The sequence below is a fragment of the Brachyhypopomus gauderio genome, chromosome 14 (genome assembly GCF_052324685.1).
Source record: "Brachyhypopomus gauderio isolate BG-103 chromosome 14, BGAUD_0.2, whole genome shotgun sequence".
NCBI lineage: Eukaryota > Metazoa > Chordata > Actinopteri > Gymnotiformes > Hypopomidae > Brachyhypopomus > Brachyhypopomus gauderio.
In genome coordinates this window covers 21,852,205-21,872,543 of record NC_135224.1, presented here as the reverse complement: position 1 = coordinate 21,872,543, position 20,339 = coordinate 21,852,205, and the positions used below count along the sequence as shown (strand labels likewise).

The 20,339-nt window shown below is 34.9% G+C and overlaps 1 long non-coding RNA gene across 4 annotated transcripts; it reads left to right on the top strand.

Moving 5' to 3' along the window:
* The first annotated feature begins 13,373 nt into the window (after window positions 1–13,373).
* Window positions 13,374–18,718, top strand: LOC143475671 (uncharacterized). Of its 4 annotated transcripts, XR_013121080.1 has the most exons (7): window positions 13,374–13,615; window positions 13,886–13,939; window positions 14,206–14,259; window positions 14,530–14,583; window positions 14,850–14,918; window positions 17,431–17,516; window positions 17,622–18,718. It is a non-coding gene; the product is annotated as an uncharacterized LOC143475671 (long non-coding RNA). The 4 variants fall into 4 exon arrangements; XR_013121082.1 differs by lacking the exon at window positions 14,206–14,259 and having other exon boundaries at window positions 13,376–13,615; XR_013121081.1 differs by lacking the exon at window positions 13,886–13,939 and having other exon boundaries at window positions 13,378–13,615.
* Window positions 18,719–20,339: the final 1,621 nt, after the last annotated feature.

The window sequence follows — 20,339 nt, the reverse complement described above, 5'->3', positions numbered from 1 at the left end:
ATGGCAGGCTTTTTTAATATAGACAAGAGCTGTAGCATCACCTGAATCACAACATCTAGAATTGACCCGACAGCAAAAATAATGACTATTGTTTCTCACTGAAATGTAGACACCACAACCTCTTCGACATCAAGTACATCAACTACATTCACTCCAACCACAACACAACAACCAGGTTGGTTGACAAGATATTTATATGTTCAATATAAAATATAAAAAATGCCGTTTATTGTTAATTATAGCAAACAAGGAGCGTGTATGTGGCAAAATCACAGGTCAACAGTTTTAATAAAATGTTCAACAATTGGTTTAGGATGGCAGGCTTTTTTAGTATAGACAAGAGCTGTAGCATCACCTGAATCACAACATCTAGGATTGACCCGACAGCAAAAATAATGACTATTGTTTCTCACTGAAATGTAGACACCACAACCTCTTTGACATCAAGTACATCAACTACATTCACTCCAACCACAACGCAACCACTAGGTATGTTGACAAGATATTTATATGTTCAATATAAAATATAAAAAATGCCGTTTATTGTTAATTAAAGCAAACAAGGAGCGTGTATGTGGCAAAATCACAGGTCAACAGTTTTTATAAAATGTTTAACTATTGTTTTAGGATGGCAGGCATTTAGACAAGAGCTTTAGCATCACCTGAATCATAACATTTAGGATTTACCCGAAAGCAAAAATAATGACTATTGTTTCTCACTGAAATGTAGACACCACAACCTCTTCGACATCAAGTACATCAACTACATTGACTCCAACCACAACACAACAACCAGGTATGTTGACAAGATATTTTTATGTTCAATATGAAATATGAAAAATGCCATTTATTGTTAATTAAAACAAACAAGGAGCGTGTATGTGGCAAAATCACAGGTCAACAGTTTTAATAAAATGTTCAACAATTGGTTTAGGATGGCAGGCTTTTTTAATATAGACAAGAGCTGTAGCATCACCTGAATCACAACATCTAGAATTGACCCGACAGCAAAAATAATGACTATTGTTTCTCACTGAAATGTAGACACCACAACCTCTTCGACATCAAGTACATCAACTACATTCACTCCAACCACAACACAACAACCAGGTTGGTTGACAAGATATTTATATGTTCAATATAAAATATAAAAAATGCCGTTTATTGTTAATTATAGCAAACAAGGAGCGTGTATGTGGCAAAATCACAGGTCAACAGTTTTAATAAAATGTTCAACAATTGGTTTAGGATGGCAGGCTTTTTTAGTATAGACAAGAGCTGTAGCATCACCTGAATCACAACATCTAGGATTGACCCGACAGCAAAAATAATGACTATTGTTTCTCACTGAAATGTAGACACCACAACCTCTTCGACATCAAGTACATCAACTACATTCACTCCAACCACAACACAACAACCAGGTATGTTGACAAGATATTTTTATGTTCAATATGAAATATGAAAAATGCCATTTATTGTTAATTAAAACAAACAAGGAGCGTGTATGTGGCAAAATCACAGGTCAACAGTTTTTATAAAATGTTTAACTATTGTTTTAGGATGGCAGGCATTTAGACAAGAGCTTTAGCATCACCTGAATCATAACATTTAGGATTTACCCGAAAGCAAAAATAATGACTATTGTTTCTCACTGAAATGTAGACACCACAACCTCTTCGACATCAAGTACATCAACTACATTGACTCCAACCACAACACAACAACCAGGTATGTTGACAAGATATTTTTATGTTCAATATGAAATATGAAAAATGCCATTTATTGTTAATTAAAACAAACAAGGAGCGTGTATGTGGCAAAATCACAGGTCAACAGTTTAAATAAAATGTTCAACAATTGGTTTAGGATGGCAGGCATTTTTACTATAGACAAGACCTTTAGAATCACATGAATCATAACATCTAGGATTGACCCGACAGCAAAAATAATGACTATTGTTTCTCACTGAAATGTAGACACCACAACCTCTTTGACATCAAGTACATCAACTACATTCACTCCAACCACAACGCAACCACTAGGTATGTTGACAAGATATTTATATGTTCAATATAAAATATAAAAAATGCCGTTTATTGTTAATTAAAGCAAACAAGGAGCGTGTATGTGGCAAAATCACAGGTCAACAGTTTTAATAAAATGTTCAACAATTGGTTTAGGATGGCAGGATTTTTTAGTATAGACAAGAGCTGTAGCATCACCTGAATCATAACATCTAGGCTTGACCCGACAGCAAAAATAATGACTATTGTTTCTCACTGAAATGTAGACACCACAACCTCTTTGACATCAAGTACATCAACTACATTCACTCCAACCACAACGCAACCACTAGGTATGTTGACAAGATATTTATATGTTCAATATAAAATATAAAAAATGCCGTTTATTGTTAATTAAAGCAAACAAGGAGCGTGTATGTGGCAAAATCACAGGTCAACAGTTTTAATAAAATGTTCAACAATTGGTTTAGGATGGCAGGCTTTTTTAGTATAGACAAGAGCTGTAGCATCACCTGAATCATAACATCTAGGATTGACCCGACAGCAAAAATAATGACTATTGTTTCTCACTGAAATGTAGACACCACAACCTCTTCGACATCAAGTACATCAACTACATTCACTCCAACCACAACACAACAACCAGGTATGTTGACAAGATATTTTTATGTTCAATATGAAATATGAAAAATGCCATTTATTGTTAATTAAAACAAACAAGGAGCGTGTATGTGGCAAAATCACAGGTCAACAGTTTTAATAAAATGTTCAACAATTGGTTTAGGATGGCAGGCATTTTTACTATAGACAAGACCTTTAGAATCACATGAATCATAACATCTAGGATTGACCCGACAGCAAAAATAATGACTATTGTTTCTCACTGAAATGTAGACACCACAACCTCTTTGACATCAAGTACATCAACTACATTCACTCCAACCACAACGCAACCACTAGGTATGTTGACAAGATATTTATATGTTCAATATAAAATATAAAAAATGCCGTTTATTGTTAATTAAAGCAAACAAGGAGCGTGTATGTGGCAAAATCACAGGTCAACAGTTTTAATAAAATGTTCAACAATTGGTTTAGGATGGCAGGATTTTTTAGTATAGACAAGAGCTGTAGCATCACCTGAATCATAACATCTAGGATTAACCCGACAGCAAAAATAATGACTATTGTTTCTCACTGAAATGTAGACACCACAACCTCTTTGACATCAAGTACATCAACTACATTCACTCCAACCACAACGCAACCACTAGGTATGTTGACAAGATATTTATATGTTCAATATAAAATATAAAAAATGCCGTTTATTGTTAATTAAAGCAAACAAGGAGCGTGTATGTGGCAAAATCATAGGTCAACAGTTTTAATAAAATGTTCAACAATTGGTTTAGGATGGCAGGCTTTTTTAGTATAGACAAGAGCTGTAGCATCACCTGAATCATAACATCTAGGATTGACCCGACAGCAAAAATAATGACTATTGTTTCTCACTGAAATGTAGACACCACAACCTCTTTGACATCAAGTACATCAACTACATTCACTCCAACCACAACACAACAACCAGGTATGTTGACAAGATATTTTTATGTTCAATATGAAATATGAAAAATGCCATTTATTGTTAATTAAAACAAACAAGGAGCGTGTATGTGGCAAAATCACAGGTCAACCGTTTTTATAAAATGTTTAACTATTGTTTTAGGATGGCAGGCATTTAGACAAGAGCTTTAGCATCACCTGAATCATAACATTTAGGATTTACCCGAAAGCAAAAATAATGACTATTGTTTCTCACTGAAATGTAGACACCACAACCTCTTCGACATCAAGTACATCAACTACATTGACTCCAACCACAACACAACAACCAGGTATGTTGACAAGATATTTTTATGTTCAATATGAAATATGAAAAATGCCATTTATTGTTAATTAAAACAAACAAGGAGCGTGTATGTGGCAAAATCACAGGTCAACAGTTTTAATAAAATGTTCAACAATTGGTTTAGGATGGCAGGCTTTTTTAATATAGACAAGAGCTGTAGCATCACCTGAATCACAACATCTAGAATTGACCCGACAGCAAAAATAATGACTATTGTTTCTCACTGAAATGTAGACACCACAACCTCTTCGACATCAAGTACATCAACTACATTCACTCCAACCACAACACAACAACCAGGTTGGTTGACAAGATATTTATATGTTCAATATAAAATATAAAAAATGCCGTTTATTGTTAATTAAAGCAAACAAGGAGCGTGTATGTGGCAAAATCACAGGTCAACAGTTTTAATAAAATGTTCAACAATTGGTTTAGGATGGCAGGCTTTTTTAGTATAGACAAGAGCTGTAGCATCACCTGAATCACAACATCTAGGATTGACCCGACAGCAAAAATAATGACTATTGTTTCTCACTGAAATGTAGACACCACAACCTCTTCGACATCAAGTACATCAACTACATTCACTCCAACCACAACGCAACCACTAGGTATGTTGACAAGATATTTATATGTTCAATATAAAATATAAAAAATGCTGTTTATTGTTAATTAAAGCAAACAAGGAGCGTGTATGTGGCAAAATCACAGGTCAACAGTTTTAATAAAATGTTCAACAATTGGTTTAGGATGGCAGGCTTTTTTAGTATAGACAAGAGCTGTAGCATCACCTGAATCATAACATCTAGGATTGACCCGACAGCAAAAATAATGACTATTGTTTCTCACTGAAATGTAGACACCACAACCTCTTCGACATCAAGTACATCAACTACATTCACTCCAACCACAACGCAACCACTAGGTATGTTGACAAGATATTTATATGTTCATTATAAAATATAAAAAATGCCGTTTATTGTTAATTAAAGCAAACAAGGAGCGTGTATGTGGCAAAATCACAGGTCAACAGTTTTAATAAAATGTTCAACAATTGGTTTAGGATGGCAGGCTTTTTTAGTATAGACAAGAGCTGTAGCATCACCTGAAACACAACGTCTAGGATTGACCCGACAGCAAAAATAATGACTATTGTTTCTCACTGAAATGTAGACACCACAACCTCTTCGACATCAAGTACATCAACTACATTCACTCCAACCACAACACAACAACCAGGTATGTTGACAAGATATTTTTATGTTCAATATGAAATATGAAAAATGCCATTTATTGTTAATTAAAACAAACAAGGAGCGTGTATGTGGCAAAATCACAGGTCAACAGTTTTAATAAAATGTTCAACAATTGGTTTAGGATGGCAGGCATTTTTACTATAGACAAGACCTTTAGAATCACATGAATCATAACATCTAGGATTGACCCGACAGCAAAAATAATGACTATTGTTTCTCACTGAAATGTAGACACCACAACCTCTTCGACATCAAGTACATCAACTACATTCACTCCAACCACAACGCAACCACTAGGTATGTTGACAAGATATTTATATGTTCAATATAAAATATAAAAAATGCCGTTTATTGTTAATTAAAGCAAACAAGGAGCGTGTATGTGGCAAAATCACAGGTCAACAGTTTTAATAAAATGTTCAACAATTGGTTTAGGATGGCAGGATTTTTTAGTATAGACAAGAGCTGTAGCATCACCTGAATCATAACATCTAGGATTGACCCGACAGCAAAAATAATGACTATTGTTTCTCACTGAAATGTAGACACCACAACCTCTTTGACATCAAGTACATCAACTACATTCACTCCAACCACAACGCAACCACTAGGTATGTTGACAAGATATTTATATGTTCAATATAAAATATAAAAAATGCCGTTTATTGTTAATTAAAGCAAACAAGGAGCGTGTATGTGGCAAAATCACAGGTCAACAGTTTTAATAAAATGTTCAACAATTGGTTTAGGATGGCAGGCTTTTTTAGTATAGACAAGAGCTGTAGCATCACCTGAATCATAACATCTAGGATTGACCCGACAGCAAAAATAATGACTATTGTTTCTCACTGAAATGTAGACACCACAACCTCTTTGACATCAAGTACATCAACTACATTCACTCCAACCACAACACAACAACCAGGTTGGTTGACAAGATATTTATATGTTCAATATAAAATATAAAAAATGCCGTTTATTGTTAATTAAAGCAAACAAGGAGCGTGTATGTGGCAAAATCACAGGTCAACAGTTTTAATAAAATGTTCAACAATTGGTTTAGGATGGCAGGCTTTTTTAGTATAGACAAGAGCTGTAGCATCACCTGAATCACAACATCTAGGATTGACCCGACAGCAAAAATAATGACTATTGTTTCTCACTGAAATGTAGACACCACAACCTCTTCGACATCAAGTACATCAACTACATTCACTCCAACCACAACGCAACCACTAGGTATGTTGACAAGATATTTATATGTTCATTATAAAATATAAAAAATGCCGTTTATTGTTAATTAAAGCAAACAAGGAGCGTGTATGTGGCAAAATCACAGGTCAACAGTTTTAATAAAATGTTCAACAATTGGTTTAGGATGGCAGGCTTTTTTAGTATAGACAAGAGCTGTAGCATCACCTGAATCATAACATCTAGGATTGACCCGACAGCAAAAATAATGACTATTGTTTCTCACTGAAATGTAGACACCACAACCTCTTTGACATCAACTACATCTCCAACTACATTCACTCCAACCACAACGCAACCACTAGGTATGTTGACAAGATATTTATTTGTTCAATATAAAATATAAAAAATGCCGTTTATTGTTAATTAAAGCAAACAAGGAGCGTGTATGTGGCAAAATCACAGGTCAACAGTTTTAATAAAATGTTCAACAATTGGTTTAGGATGGCAGGCATTTTTACTATAGACAAGACCTTTAGAATCACATGAATCGTAACATCCAGGATTTACCTGAAAGCAAAAATAAAGACTATTGTTTCTCACTGAAATGTAGACACCACAACCTCTTCGGCATCAAGTACATCAACTACATTCACTCCAACCACAACACAACAACCAGGTATGTTGACAAAATATTTATATTTTCAATATGAAATATAATAAATGCATTTTATTGTTAATTAAAACAAACAAACAAGGAGGGTGTATGTGGCAAAATCTCAGGTCAACAGTTTTTATAAAATGTTCAACAATTGTTTTAGGATGGCAGGCATTTAGACAAGAGCTGTAGCATCACCTGAATTATAACATTTAGGATTTACCCGAAAGCAAAAATAATGACTATTGTTTCTCACTGAAATGTAGACACCACAACCTCTTCGGCATCAAGTACATCAACTACATTCACTCCAACCACAACACAACAACCAGGTATGTTGACAAAATATTTATATTTTCAATATGAAATATAATAAATGCATTTTATTGTTAATTAAAACAAACAAGGAGGGTGTATGTGGCAAAATCACAGGTCAACAGTTTTTATAAAATGTTTAACTATTGTTTTAGGATGGCAGGCATTTAGACAAGAGCTTTAGCATCACCTGAATCATAACATCTAGGATTGACCCGACAGCAAAAATAATGACTATTGTTTCTCACTGAAATGTAGACACCACAACCTCTTTGACATCAACTACATCTCCAACTACATTCACTCCAACCACAACGCAACCACTAGGTATGTCGACAAGTTATTTTTATGTTCAATATGAAATATAAGGAATGCATTTAATTGTTAATTAAAACAAACAAACAAGGATGGTGTATGTGGCAAAATCACAGGTCAACAGTTTTAATAAAATGTTCAACAATTGGTTTAGGATGGCAGGCATTTTTACTATAGACAAGACCTTTAGAATCACATGAATCGTAACATCTAGGATTTACCTGAAAGAAAAATAAAGACTATTGTTTCTAACTGAAATGTAGACACCACAACCTCTTTGACATCAACTACATCTCCAACTACATTCACTCCAACCACAACACAACCACTAGGTATGTTGACAAGATATTTATATGTTCAATATAAAATATAAAAAATGCCGTTTATTGTTAATTAAAGCAAACAAGGAGCATGTATGTGGCAAAATCAAAGGTCAACAGTTTTAATAAAATGTTCAACAATTGGTTTAGGATGGCAGGATTTTTTAGTATAGACAGAGCTGTAGCATCACCTGAATCATAACATCTAGGATTGACCCGACAGCAAAAATAATGGCTATTGTTTCTCACTGAAATGTAGACACCACAACCTCTTTGACATCAACTACATCTCCAACTACATTCACTCCAACCACAACGCAACCACTAGGTATGTTGACAAGATATTTATATGTTCAATATAAAATATAAAAAATGCCGTTTATTGTTAATTAAAGCAAACAAGGAGCGTGTATGTGGCAAAATCACAGGTCAACAGTTTTTATAAAATGTTTAACTATTGTTTTAGGATGGCGAGCATTTAGACAAGAGCTTTAGCATCACCTGAATCATAACATTTAGGATTTACCCGAAAGCAAAAATAATGACTATTGTTTCTCACTGAAATGTAGACACCACAACCTCTTCGACATCAAGTACATCAACTACATTCACTCCAACCACAACACAACAACCAGGTATGTTGACAAGATATTTTTATGTTCAATATGAAATATGAAAAATGCCATTTATTGTTAATTAAAACAAACAAGGAGCGTGTATGTGGCAAAATCACAGGTCAACAGTTTTAATAAAATGTTCAACAATTGGTTTAGGATGGCAGGATGTTTTAGTATAGACAAGAGCTGTAGCATCACCTGAATCATAACATGTAGGATTGACCCGACAGCAAAAATAATGACTATTGTTTCTCACTGAAATGTAGACACCACAACCTCTTTGACATCAACTACATCTCCAACAACATTCAATCCAACCACAACGCAACCACTAGGTATGTTCACAAGATATTTATATGTTCAATATAAAATATAAAAAATGCCGTTTATTGTTAATTAAAGCAAACAAGGAGCGTGTATGTGGCAAAATCACAGGTCAACAGTTTTAATAAAATGTTCAACAATTGGTTTAGGATGGCAGGATTTTTTAGTATAGACAAGAGCTGTAGCATCACCTGAATTATAACATCTAAGATTGACCCGACAGCAAAAATAATGACTATTGTTTCTCACTGAAATGTAGACACCACAACCTCTTTGACATCAACTACATCTCCAACTACATTCACTCCAACCACAACACAACAACCAGGTATGTTGACAAGATATTTTTATGTTCAATATGAAATATGAAAAATGCCATTTATTGTTAATTAAAACAAACAAGGAGCGTGTATGTGGCAAAATCACAGGTCAACAGTTTTTATAAAATGTTTAACTATTGTTTTAGGATGGCAGGCATTTAGACAAGAGCTTTAGCATCACCTGAATCATAACATTTAGGATTTACCCGAAAGCAAAAATAATGACTATTGTTTCTCACTGAAATGTAGACACCACAACCTCTTTGACATCAAGTACATCAACTACATTCACTCCAACCACAACACAACAACCAGGTATGTTGACAAGATATTTTTATGTTCAATATGAAATATGAAAAATGCCATTTATTGTTAATTAAAACAAACAAGGAGCGTGTATGTGGCAAAATCACAGGTCAACAGTTTTAATAAAATGTTCAACAATTGGTTTAGGATGGCAGGCATTTTTACTATAGACAAGACCTTTAGAATCACATGAATCGTAACATCCAGGATTTACCTGAAAGCAAAAATGACTATTGTTTCTCACTGAAATGTAGACACCACAACCTCTTCGACATCAAGTACATCAACTACATTCACTCCAACCACAACACAACAACCAGGTATGTTGACAAGATATTTTTATGTTCAATATGAAATATGAAAAATGCCATTTATTGTTAATTAAAACAAACAAGGAGCGTGTATGTGGCAAAATCACAGGTCAACAGTTTTTATAAAATGTTTAACTATTGTTTTAGGATGGCAGGCATTTAGACAAGAGCTTTAGCATCACCTGAATCATAACATTTAGGATTTACCCGAAAGCAAAAATAATGACTATTGTTTCTCACTGAAATGTAGACACCACAACCTCTTCGACATCAAGTACATCAACTACATTGACTCCAACCACAACACAACAACCAGGTATGTTGACAAGATATTTTTATGTTCAATATGAAATATGAAAAATGCCATTTATTGTTAATTAAAACAAACAAGGAGCGTGTATGTGGCAAAATCACAGGTCAACAGTTTTAATAAAATGTTCAACAATTGGTTTAGGATGGCAGGCTTTTTTAATATAGACAAGAGCTGTAGCATCACCTGAATCACAACATCTAGAATTGACCCGACAGCAAAAATAATGACTATTGTTTCTCACTGAAATGTAGACACCACAACCTCTTCGACATCAAGTACATCAACTACATTCACTCCAACCACAACACAACAACCAGGTTGGTTGACAAGATATTTATATGTTCAATATAAAATATAAAAAATGCCGTTTATTGTTAATTAAAGCAAACAAGGAGCGTGTATGTGGCAAAATCAGAGGTCAACAGTTTTTGTAAAATGTTGAACAATTGGTTTAGGATGGCAGGCTTTTAGAATATAGACAAGAGCTGTAGCATCACCTGAAGCATAACATCTAGGATTTACCTGTAAGCAAAATAATAACTATTGTTTCTCACTGAAATGTAGACACCACAACCTCTTTGACATCAACTACATCTCCAACTACATTCACTCCAACCACAACACAACCACTAGGTATGTTGACAAGATATTTATATGTTCAATATAAAATATAAAAAATGCCGTTTATTGTTAATTAAAGCAAACAAGGAGCATGTATGTGGCAAAATCAAAGGTCAACAGTTTTAATAAAATGTTCAACAATTGGTTTAGGATGGCAGGATTTTTTAGTATAGACAGAGCTGTAGCATCACCTGAATCATAACATCTAGGATTGACCCGACAGCAAAAATAATGGCTATTGTTTCTCACTGAAATGTAGACACCACAACCTCTTTGACATCAACTACATCTCCAACTACATTCACTCCAACCACAACGCAACCACTAGGTATGTTGACAAGATATTTATATGTTCAATATAAAATATAAAAAATGCCGTTTATTGTTAATTAAAGCAAACAAGGAGCGTGTATGTGGCAAAATCACAGGTCAACAGTTTTTATAAAATGTTTAACTATTGTTTTAGGATGGCGAGCATTTAGACAAGAGCTTTAGCATCACCTGAATCATAACATTTAGGATTTACCCGAAAGCAAAAATAATGACTATTGTTTCTCACTGAAATGTAGACACCACAACCTCTTCGACATCAAGTACATCAACTACATTCACTCCAACCACAACACAACAACCAGGTATGTTGACAAGATATTTTTATGTTCAATATGAAATATGAAAAATGCCATTTATTGTTAATTAAAACAAACAAGGAGCGTGTATGTGGCAAAATCACAGGTCAACAGTTTTAATAAAATGTTCAACAATTGGTTTAGGATGGCAGGATGTTTTAGTATAGACAAGAGCTGTAGCATCACCTGAATCATAACATGTAGGATTGACCCGACAGCAAAAATAATGACTATTGTTTCTCACTGAAATGTAGACACCACAACCTCTTTGACATCAACTACATCTCCAACAACATTCAATCCAACCACAACGCAACCACTAGGTATGTTCACAAGATATTTATATGTTCAATATAAAATATAAAAAATGCCGTTTATTGTTAATTAAAGCAAACAAGGAGCGTGTATGTGGCAAAATCACAGGTCAACAGTTTTAATAAAATGTTCAACAATTGGTTTAGGATGGCAGGATTTTTTAGTATAGACAAGAGCTGTAGCATCACCTGAATTATAACATCTAAGATTGACCCGACAGCAAAAATAATGACTATTGTTTCTCACTGAAATGTAGACACCACAACCTCTTTGACATCAACTACATCTCCAACTACATTCACTCCAACCACAACACAACAACCAGGTATGTTGACAAGATATTTTTATGTTCAATATGAAATATGAAAAATGCCATTTATTGTTAATTAAAACAAACAAGGAGCGTGTATGTGGCAAAATCACAGGTCAACAGTTTTTATAAAATGTTTAACTATTGTTTTAGGATGGCAGGCATTTAGACAAGAGCTTTAGCATCACCTGAATCATAATATTTAGGATTTACCCGAAAGCAAAAATAATGACTATTGTTTCTCACTGAAATGTAGACACCACAACCTCTTTGACATCAAGTACATCAACTACATTCACTCCAACCACAACACAACAACCAGGTATGTTGACAAGATATTTTTATGTTCAATATGAAATATGAAAAATGCCATTTATTGTTAATTAAAACAAACAAGGAGCGTGTATGTGGCAAAATCACAGGTCAACAGTTTTAATAAAATGTTCAACAATTGGTTTAGGATGGCAGGCATTTTTACTATAGACAAGACCTTTAGAATCACATGAATCGTAACATCCAGGATTTACCTGAAAGCAAAAATGACTATTGTTTCTCACTGAAATGTAGACACCACAACCTCTTCGACATCAAGTACATCAACTACATTCACTCCAACCACAACACAACAACCAGGTATGTTGACAAGATATTTTTATGTTCAATATGAAATATGAAAAATGCCATTTATTGTTAATTAAAACAAACAAGGAGCGTGTATGTGGCAAAATCACAGGTCAACAGTTTTTATAAAATGTTTAACTATTGTTTTAGGATGGCAGGCATTTAGACAAGAGCTTTAGCATCACCTGAATCATAACATTTAGGATTTACCCGAAAGCAAAAATAATGACTATTGTTTCTCACTGAAATGTAGACACCACAACCTCTTCGACATCAAGTACATCAACTACATTGACTCCAACCACAACACAACAACCAGGTATGTTGACAAGATATTTTTATGTTCAATATGAAATATGAAAAATGCCATTTATTGTTAATTAAAACAAACAAGGAGCGTGTATGTGGCAAAATCACAGGTCAACAGTTTTAATAAAATGTTCAACAATTGGTTTAGGATGGCAGGCTTTTTTAATATAGACAAGAGCTGTAGCATCACCTGAATCACAACATCTAGAATTGACCCGACAGCAAAAATAATGACTATTGTTTCTCACTGAAATGTAGACACCACAACCTCTTCGACATCAAGTACATCAACTACATTCACTCCAACCACAACACAACAACCAGGTTGGTTGACAAGATATTTATATGTTCAATATAAAATATAAAAAATGCCGTTTATTGTTAATTAAAGCAAACAAGGAGCGTGTATGTGGCAAAATCAGAGGTCAACAGTTTTTGTAAAATGTTGAACAATTGGTTTAGGATGGCAGGCTTTTAGAATATAGACAAGAGCTGTAGCATCACCTGAAGCATAACATCTAGGATTTACCTGTAAGCAAAATAATAACTATTGTTTCTCACTGAAATATAGTAACCACAACCTCTTTGAGATCAACTGCACCTCAAAACACAACACAACCACTAAGTATGTTGACAAGATCTTTATATGTTCAATATGAAATATGAAAAATGTCCTTTATTGTTACTTAATGCAAACAAGGAGGGTGTATTTGTCAAAATCAGAGGTCAACAGTTTTTATAAAATGTTCAACAATTGGTTATAAAATGTTCAACAATTGGTTTAGGATGGCAGGCATTTTTACTATAGACAAACACTTTGGCATAACCTGAATCATAACATCTAGGATTTACCTGTAAGCAAAATTAATAACTTTTGTTTCTCTCTGAAATATAGACAACACAACCTCTTTGAGATCAACTGCACCTCAAAACACAACACAACCACTAAGTATGTTGACAATATCTGTGTATATGTTCAATATGAAATATGAAAATTGCAGTTTATTGTTAATTAAAGCAAACGAGGAGAGTGTATTTGGCAAAATCACAACCGTTTTTAGAAAACGGTCAACCGTTTTTAGAAAATGTTTAACAATTGGTTTAGGATGGCAGGCGTTTTTATTGCAGACATCAGCTTTAGAATCACCTGAATCATAAAATCTAGGATTTACCTGAAAGCAAAAATAATGACTATTGTTTCTCACTGAAATATAGACACCACAACCTCTTTGAGATCAACTGCACCTCAAAACACAACACAACCACTAAGTATGTTGACAAGATCTTTATATGTTCAATATGAAATATGAAAAATGTCCTTTATTGTTACTTAATGCAAACAAGGAGGGTGTATTTGTCAAAATCAGAGGTCAACAGTTTTTATAAAATGTTCAACAATTGGTTATAAAATGTTCAACAATTGGTTTAGGATGGCAGGCATTTTTACTATAGACAAACACTTTGGCATAACCTGAATCATAACATCTAGGATTTACCTGTAAGCAAAATTAATAACTTTTGTTTCTCTCTGAAATATAGACAACACAACCTCTTTGAGATCAACTGCACCTCAAAACACAACACAACCACTAAGTATGTTGACAATATCTGTGTATATGTTCAATATGAAATATGAAAATAGCAGTTTATTGTTAATTAAAGCAAACGAGGAGAGTGTATTTGGCAAAATCACAACCGTTTTTAGAAAACGGTCAACCGTTTTTAGAAAATGTTTAACAATTGGTTTAGGATGGCAGGCGTTTTTATTGCAGACATCAGCTTTAGAATCACCTGAATCATAAAATCTAGGATTTACCTGAAAGCAAAAATAATGCCTATTGTTTCTCACTGAAATATAGACACCACAAGGTCTTTGACATCAACTACACCTCAAACTACATCTACTCCAACCACAACACAACCACTAGGTATGTTGACAAGATATTTATATTCTCAATATGATATATAATAAATGCTCATTATTGTTAAAGCAAACAAGGAGAGTGTTGGTGGCAAAATCACAGCTTAACAGCTTTTGTAAAATGTTCTACAACTGGTTTAGGATAACATGCTTTTTTACTATAGACTACAGTGGCCCTGAAGGCCCATCATTATGCAAAAGATACACAAATCAAATTAATCAAAATGATATGCTACATTTTGTTAACATAATAGAATCAAATGTTTTTATAGAAGGAATAAATCAATAAATCTTTATAAATCTGAAAATACTCTCATAATTTAAAAAAATCTATTTTTGCCATGTTTTTAGGCATAAGGTGATATATGAAGAATTCCCTCTGTAAAAACCTTCTGAATATAGATATTAATAAAAGTGAAAATTTCATATATATATATATATATATATGTGCAAGAGAACTGAATAGATATTGAAATTTCATACATTTGTATTGGAGACCACTATTTACTTACTCAAAACCTAATCATAACATTAGCAGCAGTGATATAGAGCATCACCAACAATAAAAGGACAAACAACAGCAAAACAGAACAATGTAATGACTAAATTAAGTTTAACGTGTTCACGTGAGCACACACACTGCAGCCTGTGGAACTGTCACCCTAAATTGGTGTATGTCTGTCCTGCATAACCTAGTGGTCCATCCCTGCTCCATATGTAGGTCCCTCACACATTTCCTCATGATGCTCATGAGTCTTACAACTTGTGTTTTGCGCTGGCAGACGTGTCAGATGTGACAACCTCTGCTTTTGATACTCTGATCATATCAGCTTCATTACATTGACAGTAAGACTGCTCTGCAGCCACAACCTCTCCATATCAGAAAGCCTAGCAGAGGCACCTTCACTAAAGGTAGAAATGGCCATACCTGCTGCCTCAACCCTGCATTTATCAACACAATTAAATGTACAGGATATCACTACCTGTTCATCTCCTCATGATTAATAGGTGTATTTATTTTTTACTTTTACATAACATAAAATATCTTATGTGTTTATGTAAGTTTTATCCATTCTGCCACTAAAGAAAATATCTGTAGGGTAAAAGTAAAACAACAAATTATTGAAGGACATGGCACTTTATTATTCTGTGGATCAGCTTCTTGTCTCTGTGTAGGCCCTGTCCCATACCTCTATTGTCATGTCTCTGAGATGGACAGGGATCCCCAACATCTTGCATGTCCCAACCCTAACTCGTGTGCTAAGAGCACCATTCGCATGATCACTTCAAATGCGACATCCTTCCTAGTTACACCTTGAAGACGCATAGATGTATATACAGTTTTGCGGTACCCATCTCTTTTGCACAGACCGCACTCTAAAATCAAACTGCTGCAAAACCCGTGGTTTGATATAAATTTAAAGCCCTGTACCTATACAATTATAACGAATTAATCCATTCATTATTTCAAACACGCTTTGCTGTGTGGCATGTTGGTCTGCCCCGCTATCTAAAGTCTACTTACAGCTTACGCATCAATGCATTGCATGTAACCATTTCATTATTTAATTGATTTTTGCAAGTTTTCCCTTGCTTCTACTCGCAAGTGACAATTATTGTCAGAAGCTGTTAAAAGTACTACTTTCAGCATTTTTAGATTATAATGATACTGACAAGCTAAACCAGGAAGTGTAAGGGCATGTGACCACGTGACATCTGAACGAATCACGTTCTCAGAAATCGACACCAGCCAATGAGATGTCAAGCTTGCGTTTAAATCACCCTGTTTTCTTTCACGATTGGTTGCTGATAGAAATTACAAATATATGGATAAACTCGTGCAGGAGAGAGAGAGCGCTTTACAACGATACCCATGATGACAGGGTACAGATAACAGGAGCGGTGGTTCCTGCTCCCTAAGAATGCTAACTTTTTGTGAATTTAGGAAAAATCTACATGCTCAACCAAATAAATAAACAACTAAATGTTTATTTTGGACATTTTCTTTCCAACAGTTTGAAAGAAGACATGTTACGGAATCAAAAATAGCCTAAAACCTCAAAATTGACCAGTGCATGATAAAACGATGTTTTTGCCTGCAAGTGAGCTTTATTGATTAAGTTCCCTAGCTAGCTATTTAGATAGAAAGTTCGATTAGATAAGTTGTGTTAGACCTCAAAGACTTCTTCGACATCAACTGTACCTCAAACTATAAACCCTCAGACTGCAACTCAACCACTAGATATGTTGATTGTAGCCACTAACACTTTTAAATGTAACCCCCTCCCCCTCGACTCTATTGCTAATTACAGTAAACAACATAAGTGTGGAGAAACTCCAGAGCCTCTAGTCAAATCTCTGGTCACTGTAATGTTTTCTAAGAATGGTTTAGGTCTGCAGGAACCTTTGTTTCCATCTTGGATTTATCTGCAACAATGACTTATACATCAGGGATGAGATGTATAGATCTCCATGTAAATGAGATCAATGATTTGTTCAATATACCCTTGATCTTTCAGTGTACCCTGTGGTTGCTGGACTGCGGTGTGTAATCAACACGAAGGTGCCGCTAAATGAAAGTTTAATCAGCTCTGCCATTCAGGAGGTACACATTCACTTCCTCTCATTTGTCATACTTAAAGATTCGATTACAGACTGTAAGTAATTTTTTAAATATTCTAAGTTAAAAGCATGTTTCTCTTTTTCATAGCTCTTATGGTACATGCCAGCAAACAGCATGCGTATCTCTGTAAAACGCATTATCAAAGTATGAAGACCTGCAGGATTGGACCAGTCCCACCTTATTTGGATCCCGTTTATTACTGTTAATATAGCCGTATATGGCTGCCTACGTTAGCAGCAGTGTTTGTGTTGTTTTGTTGGGTTCCCGCCCCTCATTAGTGAGTTTGCCACCTAATGGCTGTTTGTCTGTCCATTTTTGCTTATTGCTGGTTAAAACTCTTTCATGCATAGAGGTCACTACAGTGTACAGCTGGTTAGAAATGTTTTTTCTCTATATATGCTTGAAATTTTGGGCACTGCTACATATGGTCCACTCTAGTGGGAGCTATTACAAAAATAAAATCCCATTGGCTGGTCATTGCAATGGGAAAAAGATGGCCGACAGACAGGGAGAAAGACCAAACACTTTGGCTATTTCTGTTTCTACATCCTATAAAATGATACCATTGCAAGTGAAAACAGTATAATTACATCAAGTAACATCTATAGTGACATATTATGTAAATATATTCATCTTTTCAATCTTTTATTTGATATTCGAAGGAAATGCAGATTAATAATCTGTCCACTCAATTGTACATTATGCATCACTAGCTATGTTTAATCAGTGATGTCAGTAACACGTTACTTAGTAACACGTTACTCTAATCTTACCACTTTTTTCAGTAATGAGTAATATAACGAGTTACTATTTCCAGTCCAGTAATCAGATTAGTTACTTATCCCAGTAACTGTGCATTACTATTTTAATTTTCCTTAGTAAAAATATATATTTTTGCTTTCTTCTTGGCTCAGTTCTACTTTTGCGTCTGACCAGAGCACTCGATTCCGCACGCTGCCCGCAAATTTGTGAGAGAGCGAGTGCGTTCACGTCATTCTGTGCAGTGTTGTCCATAACGATATGTGGTAGTGTAAAGAAACACCCCTCAAAAACAGGGGAAGGAACATTTACCTGACAAATTTTATTGTTGCATTGTGTTCCACGTTTGAAAGTGCTGGAATTTTGGCTAAAATGCTTGAACTTGTAATTGTATTTCGTTTCACAACAAATAGCTGTCTGACTGAATAGTTTGCTTGTATTACTACGTTTACAAATACATTTACAAATAATTCCATGCATCGACACGAAGGTAATGTCAGGAGATACATTGTTACTGTTAAAAATGCACTTCCAATAAAGCGAGTATAGGAAAAACTCATTTTGCTGCTGAATGTAACTACCGGTAAAGTACCTTGTAATCTAATGTAGTTACTTTTAAAATCAAGTAATCAGTAATGTAACTAAGTTACTTTTAAAAGAAGTAATCAGATTACTTTTTCAAGGTAACTAAACCATCACTGTGTTTAATGCAATGTTGTTCTTGAAAATAATTCATATCCTTTAATGTTTTGGCTGTAAATCAACTTCTTTATGTTTATATAATGTAATTTAAGTTTTTTTTCTTTAAATCCTTTGTCCATCTGTAATATGAAACGACGACCAATCAGTTTGGCTGCATTTGGCTGGATCTGAGCACACAGTGTGGCTCCGAATACCTCAGAATTCATTCGGCTGCTTCTGTCCTGTGTCACATCATCAATAAACACTAATGACCCAGTGCCACTGGCAGCCATGCATGCCCAAGCCACCACACTGCCTCCGCCGTGTTTTACAGATAATGTGGTACATTTTGGATCATGAGCTGTACCACTCCTTCACCATACTTTTATCTTTTCATCATTCTGGTAGAGGTTGATCTTGGTTTCATCTGTCCAAAGAATGTTCTTCTAGAACTGGGCTGGCTTTTTTACTTGTTTTTTAGCAAAGTCCAGTCTAGCCTTTTTATTTTTGAGGTTTATGAGTGGCTTGCACAGTGCAGTGAACCCTCTGTATTTACTTTCATGCAGCCTTCTCTTTATGGTAGATCTGGATATTGAGACGCCTACCTCATACCTCCTATATCAAGTGATATTTTTAATAAAACCTATCACTTAAAATGTAGTCCTGTCACAGATTCTCAGTGCATAACATAATACAGGTGAGTGGATGACCAAGGTCAACACGTGAGTGGATGACCAAGGCCAACAGGTGAGTGGATGACCAAGGTCAACAGGTGAGTGGATGACCAAGGCCAACAGGTGAGTGGATGACCAAGGCCAACAGGTGAGTGGATGACCAAGGTCAACAGGTGAGTGGATGACCAAGGTCAACAGGTGAGTGGATGACCAAGGTCAACAGGTGAGTGGATGACCAAGGCCAACAGGTGAGTGGATGACCAAGGTCAACAGGTGAGTGGATGAGCAAGGTCAACAGGTGAGGGTTGTAGATAAGAACCATGAACCCAGGCTGTTGTACTCATACTCCCGCCACTCTGTTAGCTGCAACATGTTATAACTAAGCACAATAACTAAGCTCTGAGTTATAACTAAGCACAATAACTAAGCTCTGAAAGAATAAAAGTGGGTTACAATCACTTTTTCAATCTAAGAAATTAGCAAACAATAAGAGAGAGATTTTAACATGAAATATGAGTAGAAGAAACAAACAAACCCAAAAATAACCATAATGACATCTTGGACATGACAGCAGCACCATCAAGCATGATTGACTGGTGCAATCAAAGAGGCTTTGCTTCTCTGGACTGGAGAATCTATAGAGAACCCATGGAGATGGAATAGGAATAGGAAATAGGAATAGGAAAGAGAT